This window comes from Amblyraja radiata, chromosome 6, assembly GCF_010909765.2.
Source record: "Amblyraja radiata isolate CabotCenter1 chromosome 6, sAmbRad1.1.pri, whole genome shotgun sequence".
In the NCBI taxonomy this organism is placed as follows: domain Eukaryota; kingdom Metazoa; phylum Chordata; class Chondrichthyes; order Rajiformes; family Rajidae; genus Amblyraja; species Amblyraja radiata.
In genome coordinates this window covers 34,367,897-34,375,444 of record NC_045961.1, presented here as the reverse complement: position 1 = coordinate 34,375,444, position 7,548 = coordinate 34,367,897, and positions in this window count along the sequence as shown.

Genomic DNA, 7,548 nt, shown 5'->3' with positions numbered 1-7,548 from the left:
AGGGGGAATCAGAGGAGCAGATGTGCATGGGGGAGAGTGGGATAAATATGACACAGGGAAATAATTCCAGGGGGATTTGTCAAAATAATGGGATGGGTTCAGTGTAATGTATCTTTGAAAGAGACAACGCCATTAACTGAAATGTCAGTCCCCGTGCTCAAGTCTCTGGAGTCAAAGCTGGTATAAAAACATTGTGATTCAGATATGATTACATTACTGACAGCACCAACCTTGCCTCAGGTGGTGAGACAATTGTTTTTGTGATGATAATCACATTGATGTCAAATCCTCATCCCCAGTGCTCCCTTCCCCTCCTCTTCACCCTCCCTCTTCTTCCCCTCTCCTCCTCCCCTCCCCCACTCCCACCCTCACCGCTCCCCTACCCTCAGTCACTCCTTCCCTCCCTCCTTAAACCCTCTCCCCTCCCTACCCCTTCCTCTCCCTCTATCCCCTTCTGCCCCACTCCTCACCTCCCCCTATCACACCCCCCACTCTCCCTTCTCACCTCCCCCACTGCCCTCCTCTCCCTCTATCCCCCACTCCCTACCTTCCCCACTCCCCCATCCTCTCCCTCTATCCCCCCTTCTCCCGCACTCACTCCTCTCCTCCCCCACTTTCCCCTCCCTCACCCTCCCTACCCCCCTCCTCTCCCTCTATCCCCCTGCTCCACCCCTCCACAATGAAAATCGCAATATTTTTATTTAAATGATATTCTCAATGTAAATCGCATTTTTTCTTTAAAATAACTTTGACTTATGTTAGCTGCTAATGAAAATGGAAGAATTTGATTAAAAGGGGTTTTACTTTGGAATAAAATCAATGTCAATGAAAATGGCGATTAAAAAAAAGATATTCGGGATCCCATTGTGACGTCATTGTGATGGGCAGGGCAAGTGGAAAAGTGGTTTGAAAAGTGATTTTTGTAGTTTAAAATGTCAATAACGTAAAATCTAATAATCAATCCAAACAAAACTCGGTACTGCACATCCCAGGACAATGGGCCAAAGGTGGGTCAAAAATTGTACCTCTATTGTGTACCATTTTGGCGGGGTTTTTGGGATCTCACGCCCACGCATGCACGCATACGAACAAACAACCAAGTGAGAGTTTTATTAATATATACTAGACCAAGTGGGACCCATTGGGTCCCTGTCATATGGGAGGCCTGGCCAAACAAAGAGAGAGTTGAAGGAGGGATAGGGGAGGGGAGGAGAAGAGGGGAAAGATCCTGGGGAGGTGAGGAGAGTGGGGGGATTGAGGGAGAGGAGGGAGTAGGGAGGGTAGTTGCCACGTCTACACTCCCTCTCTCGCCCCCACCCTCTCTAACCTCCACCCTCTCTAACCTCCCCCTCTCTCTACCCCCTCCCTCTCTCTCTACCCCCTCCCTCTCTCTGTACCCCCTCCCCTTCCCTCTCTACCCCTTCCCTCTTTACCACCCTCTCTACACCCCTCCCTCTCGAGGGATTGAAGAGGGAGGATGAAGAGGAGGAGGAAGGAGTGCTGGGGATAAGGATAAATGAGCCACGCCTGCACAGTTGGGGGCTATGCGTGAGTGGTGCAATATTGCATTGGGGGAATGGGTTGCGTTGGGGGAACGGGTGAGTGGTGGAATATTGCGATGGGGGGGCAGCACTTGGTCTAGTTTTATTATATGTCCCTGAAGATTTTTTTTTTTTTTTTTAATTTATTTATTAGAAGTAGACATATTATAAAATGTAGTTACATATTATAGTAAAAAAAACTTTTCATATACATCAGTCATACATTATTAAAATTTTCCATTATCAATTACTTCTGCTTCTAGTGTTTTTATTTTTTATAGAAAGAGGGAGAAAGAGAGGGTAGAAAGTTACAAATAAAAAAGAAAAAAAAAAAAAGAAAAAAAACACAACAGAAAAACAAGGGAGGTGGAATGGGTTACCTGTAATACGTCAATGGAGATAGGTTCGTAGGTTATAAAGTATAGCTTTTCATCTGGTCCTGAGTTCAAGTTTCAGTTGGGTCCTCGTGCTGTGCCAATCTATCCCTTCAGATAGTTAATGAATGGAGCCCAAATTTTATGGAAAAGATCTTGTTTGTCCATTAAGACAAGTCTAATTCTTTCTAAGTATAGGTAGCAATGTTACAAAATTTTGAGATTTAAAAAATCAAGTCTGCAATTCAGATAAAGCATAAAAATAAGTTTAATTTGACACCTAATTCACTTTCATATCTCAAGTATTTAAAAAGTTATGGCCATTTTCATACTCTGAAATTAGCATCTTGTTCCCTATTGATTTTCTATGGACATAACAAAAAAGCTGTGATCGTGAACAGTCAAAAGCCCATAACTTTCTTAAGAAAATTAAGAGAACTGAATGAAATTTTCAGTTATCATAGATTGAAGCATTCTGAAACAAATATAAAATAATCTTACTTGGATGACCTGAAATTAAAGCATATAATTAGTTAGTTACCTAATTGTAGCTAATTTCAGACTTCAATTACTAGATCTAAACATTTATCCATTTCTTAATAAATGATTAACATTTTTAAATAGCCTAAATGCCCAAATAATATTCACAAATAATTCACAATAAAACATGATTTTTAAATCTCATTTACATTAATTTATAGACCAAATGGAAGGAATTTAGTGTTCAATTGCTGTAAATTAAAGTCCATTTAAATCAGCTTTCTAGTGGGTCCCTGTGGAACGCGCTGGTTTAGAACGTTCACATTGCGGTAGATTTGTGCCCTCAAATGCCGAGAAAAATACTGCGGAATATAATGGGCCCAAAATGAGCTACTCGCAATATTAAACTTTGTATAAAGGGATCTTTAGAAGCCCTTTTTAATGTAAAAATATACAGCTTACCTTCACTTGTCTGCTTTATGAGACCCTGCGGTTGCTGGTGGTCGCGGGTTTAGAGATTGATTTTTAAACTACTATAACTATTATTCAAGGCCTTTAAAACTAATAATAGCTTTTGCGACGGGGTCTTTCAGCGATTTTTCGTTAATATTTTACAAGGCTGAACATCTTCGATTGGAACAGCCTAGAGAAAATCGCGTTTTAAACCCGCCCCTCTAAACGGCGCCAAAATCGCGCACACCCGCAGCGACAGATTTTCAGCGACGCTTCAGGTAGGCTTTGCAACATACCTAGTATAGGGTCTCCGACATTTCCGTAATCCACATTTTAATTGTGGGGGTTGTAGGGCCTTTCCAAAATGTTAATATTAATTTTTTTCCGGTTATTATACTGTAGTTGAGGAAATTTCTTTGGTTTGTTGTGAGAGTTAAGCTTTGTTCTGATATTCCAAGTATTATTAATTTTGTGTCTGGGTCCAGTTTTATATTAATAACTTCTGAAGTTATTTCAAAAATATCAGTCCAGAAATGTTTTAAGTTTTATACAGTTTGCAAACGTATGTGTTAAATTAGCCTCTAGATGTAGACATTTATCACAAATAGGAGAGATTTGTGGGAAGATTCTATTTAGTTTTATTTTAGAGTAGTGTAGTCTATGTAAGACCTTGAATTGTATTAAAGTACGTCTGGCATTTAATGAACATTGATGTATTTGTTGTAAACTTTCGTCCCACATATCTTTCGTGATAGGGTGACCTATTTCATTTTCCCATTTGTATCTATATGGTTCGGTCGGTGGTACCTCGTTGTTTAGTAGGGTGTTATAAATATAAGCTATTAGTTTTTCAGTATTAGGATGCTTGTTCAAACATTCATCAAGAATTTCTGATTCCCTATTCCTGTAGACTTGTGTATTAGATTTAAAATAATCTCTAATTTGTAGATATCTGAAGAAATTATTTGAGTGCAGTCCATAATTCTGTTGTAACTCTTGAAATGAAAGAAAGGTACCTTTCCCATAAAGATGTCCTATATTTTTGATTCCATAATTTTTCCATTGTGTGAAACCTTTGTCCATAAAGGATGATTTGAATAAAGGATTATTTACAATGGGAAGGCAGAGTGGTATATTATTCAATTTTAAATCTTTTTTTATTTGTTTCCAAATTCGTATTCCACTATAATAATAATAATAAATTTTATTTATGGGCGCCTTTCAAGAGTCTCAAGGACACCTTACAAAAATTGAGCATGTAGAGGAAAAACATGTAAGGGGAATGAAATAAATAGTAGAGACATGACTAGTACACAAAGTAAAGACAGAATTCAATACAAAACACAGTATGAGGCAATCAATGCACAGATGAAAAGGGACGGGGACGTGGGGCTAAGGATAGGCAGAGGTGAAGAGATGGGTCTTGAGGCGGGACTGGAAGATGGTGAGGGACACGGAATTGCGGATCAGTTGGGGGAGGGAGTTCCAGAGCCTGGGAGCTGCCCCGGAGAAGGCTCTGTCCCCAAAACTGCGGAGGTTGGACTTGTGGATGGAGAGGAGACCGGCTGATGTGGATCTGAGGGACCGTGAGGGTTGGTAGGGGGAGAGGAGGTCAGTGAGATATCGGGGGGCCAGATGGTGGAGGGCTTTGTAGGTGAGGACCAGGATTTTGTAGGTGATCCGGTGGGAGATGGGAAGCCAGTGAAGTGTTTTGAGGACTGGAGTGATGTGATGCCAGGATTTGGTGTGGGTGATGAGTCGGGCGGCTGCGTTCTGGACCAGTTGGAGTCGGTTGATGTAGGTGGAGCTGATGCCAAGGAGAAGTGAGTTGCAATAGTCCAGTCGGGAGGAGATGAAGGCATGGATGAGTCTTTCAGCAGCAGGCGGTGTGAGAGAGGGTCTGAGTTTGGCGATGTTCCGGAGATGAAAGAAGGAGGTTTTAATGACATGGCGGATGTGAGGCTCAAGGGAGAGGGTGGAATCAAAGATCACGCCAAGGTTGCGGGCCTGGGGAGATGGGGAGACAGTGGTGCCGTCGATGGTGAGAGTGGGGTTATTGATTTTGCTGAGTGTGGCTTTGGAGCCTATGAGGAGGAATTCTGTCTTATCGCTGTTGAGTTTGAGGAAATTATGTTGCATCCAGGTTTATATAGCTGACAAACAGGAGTTGATATGGGAAAGGGGGGGGGGGGGGGGGGGGGTTGTGGGGGGATTTGGTGCCAAGGTAAATCTGGGTGTCATCAGCGTAACAGTGGAAGTCCAGATTGAAGTGGCGGAGTATCTGACCAAGGGGGAGGATGTAGATGATGAAGAGGAGGGGGCCGAGTACGGAGCCTTGGGGAACGCCTTGGGTGACTGCGGCTGTAGCAGAGGTGTGGTTGTGGAGAGAGATGAAGTGGGATCTGTTGGAAAGGTAGGAACGGAGCCAGCTGAGTGCAGAGCCTACAATGCCGAGGTCTTTGAGTCTGGTGAGCAGGATGTTATGGTTCACTGTATCGAAGGCTGCGCTCAGGTCGAGGAGGATGAGGATGTTGAGGGAACCAGTGTCAGCAGAGGTGAGGAGGTCGTTGAGGACTTTGAGGAGAGCAGTTTCTGTGCTATGGAGGGGGCGAAAGCCAGATTGGAGGGGTTCAAGTAGGTTATACGCAAGGAGGTGGGAATGAAGTTGCGACGCAACGATACGCTCCAGGGTTTTTGAAAGAAAGGGGAGGTTTGAGATTGGGCGGTAGTTAATGAGAGAGGAGGGATCAAGACCAGGTTTCTTTAAGATTGGTGTAACGGCAGCAGTTTTGAAAGCGGAGGGGACAATTCCTTGGGACAATGAGGAGTTGAAGAGATTAGTGAGGTAGGGGCAGAGAACGGGGAGGCAGGACTTCAACAGGGGAGTGGGGAGAGGGTCGAGGGAGCAGGTAGTGGTATGGAGGTCAGTGGAGATGTTGAAAGGAGGGGCCTTGGTAGGTGGTGGAGTAGATGCTGGGGAGTCGGGTACAGGGGATAAAGATTGATAGATGGTGCTGATTTTATCAGCAAAAAAGTGGAGGAATGAGTTGCAGAGAACCGGAGTAGAGGTATGTACTATGTATTATGGGGTTTTCTTTATAGGTTTTTTTGTGCAGTTTTGTGGGGGCAAATATGATCGGTCCAATTTCAAAAGGTAGACAGTCTTCCTTTTCCATCATTAACCAATCTGGTTGTTGATCCATTTCTTCCAGCCAGAAATTCATGTTATTAATATGGACTGCCCAAAAATAAAATAAGAAATTTGGCAAAGCCAAACCTCCATTTATCTTTGACTTACATAAATGTTTTTTACTTATTCTATGATTCTTATAATCCCAGACAAAACTTGTAACGATGGAGTCGACTTTTTTGAAAAAAGTTTTTGGGATATATATCGGAATTAATTGAAGTAGGTACAGCAGTTGCAGTAAAAAAATCATTTTTATAGCATTAATTCTCCCAAGCATAGAAATGGGGAGTGTTTTCCAGTATTGAATATTCTTATGTAGTTTATTCAGTAAGGGTGGGAAATTTAGTTTAAATAAAGAGGTATATGTCTTAGTTACATAGATTCCTAAGTATTTAAATTTATCTTTAACTATTTTAAAAGAGGATTGTTGTATTGTATGTAAATTGAATTTTGTTATTGGCATGATTTCGCTTTTATTCCAATTAATTCTATATCCCGAAAACTGACCAAATTGACTAGTTTCTAATTTTGTAATATATATTAGTACATCATCTGCATATAAGGAGATTTTATTCCTTGTGTCTCTAGTATTGTATTCAAATATTCCTGGATGGTTTCTAACGCTTTCTGCTAGGGGTTCGATTGCAAGAGCAAATAATAGTGGGGATAGTGAGCATCCTTGTCTACAACCTCTAGAGAGATTAAATTTAGTTAATAACATTTTGTTTGTTAATATTCTAGCTGTTGGATTAGAATATAGCAATTTAACCCATGTACAGTACTTCTCTCCTAGTTGAAAATTTTCCATCACCTTGTCCCTGAAGATTTTAAGGATCCAATGAGCTACTCTTACTCTTAATTTGTAGGTACACATGTAAATATCAACAGCTGGACAGTTCACTCACAACACCTCAGGAGCTATTGGGGATCCACAATCAACACTGTCCTCACCAGTGAGACCTGCATTAAAAAAACTGACACATAGGACACAAACTGAAACAACTCATAGGAGCAGAATTATGCCATTCGGCCAGTCGAATCCACTCTGCCATTCAATCATGGCTGATCTATCTTTCCCTCTTAACCCCAATCTTCTGCCTTCGCCCCATAACCTTAGACACCTTTACTAATCAAGAACATGTCAATCTTTAAAAACCCAACGACTTGGCCTCCACAGCCATTTAGAACGGAGACGAGGAAACACTTTTACAGAGAACTAAGCTGAAGGGTCTGTAAGTATGTATCTCTACAGATTTGGGAATGTGCAATGAAGGGTTGCATTAAAAAATGAACTAACCAATTCTGAAATGCTAAAGAATGACACAAAATGCTGGAATTACTCAGCGGGCATCTTAGGAAACCATGGACTGGCGACGTTTCAGGGTGAGATGCAGAGACAGTGCTGAGCTGAAGGGGCAACACCACGTGCCGCGGGGGGACCAGTGGCCCGGTCGCACCCCCCCCTCCCACGTGCAACATCACGTGTCGCGGGGGGTGGCGGGACATGCGG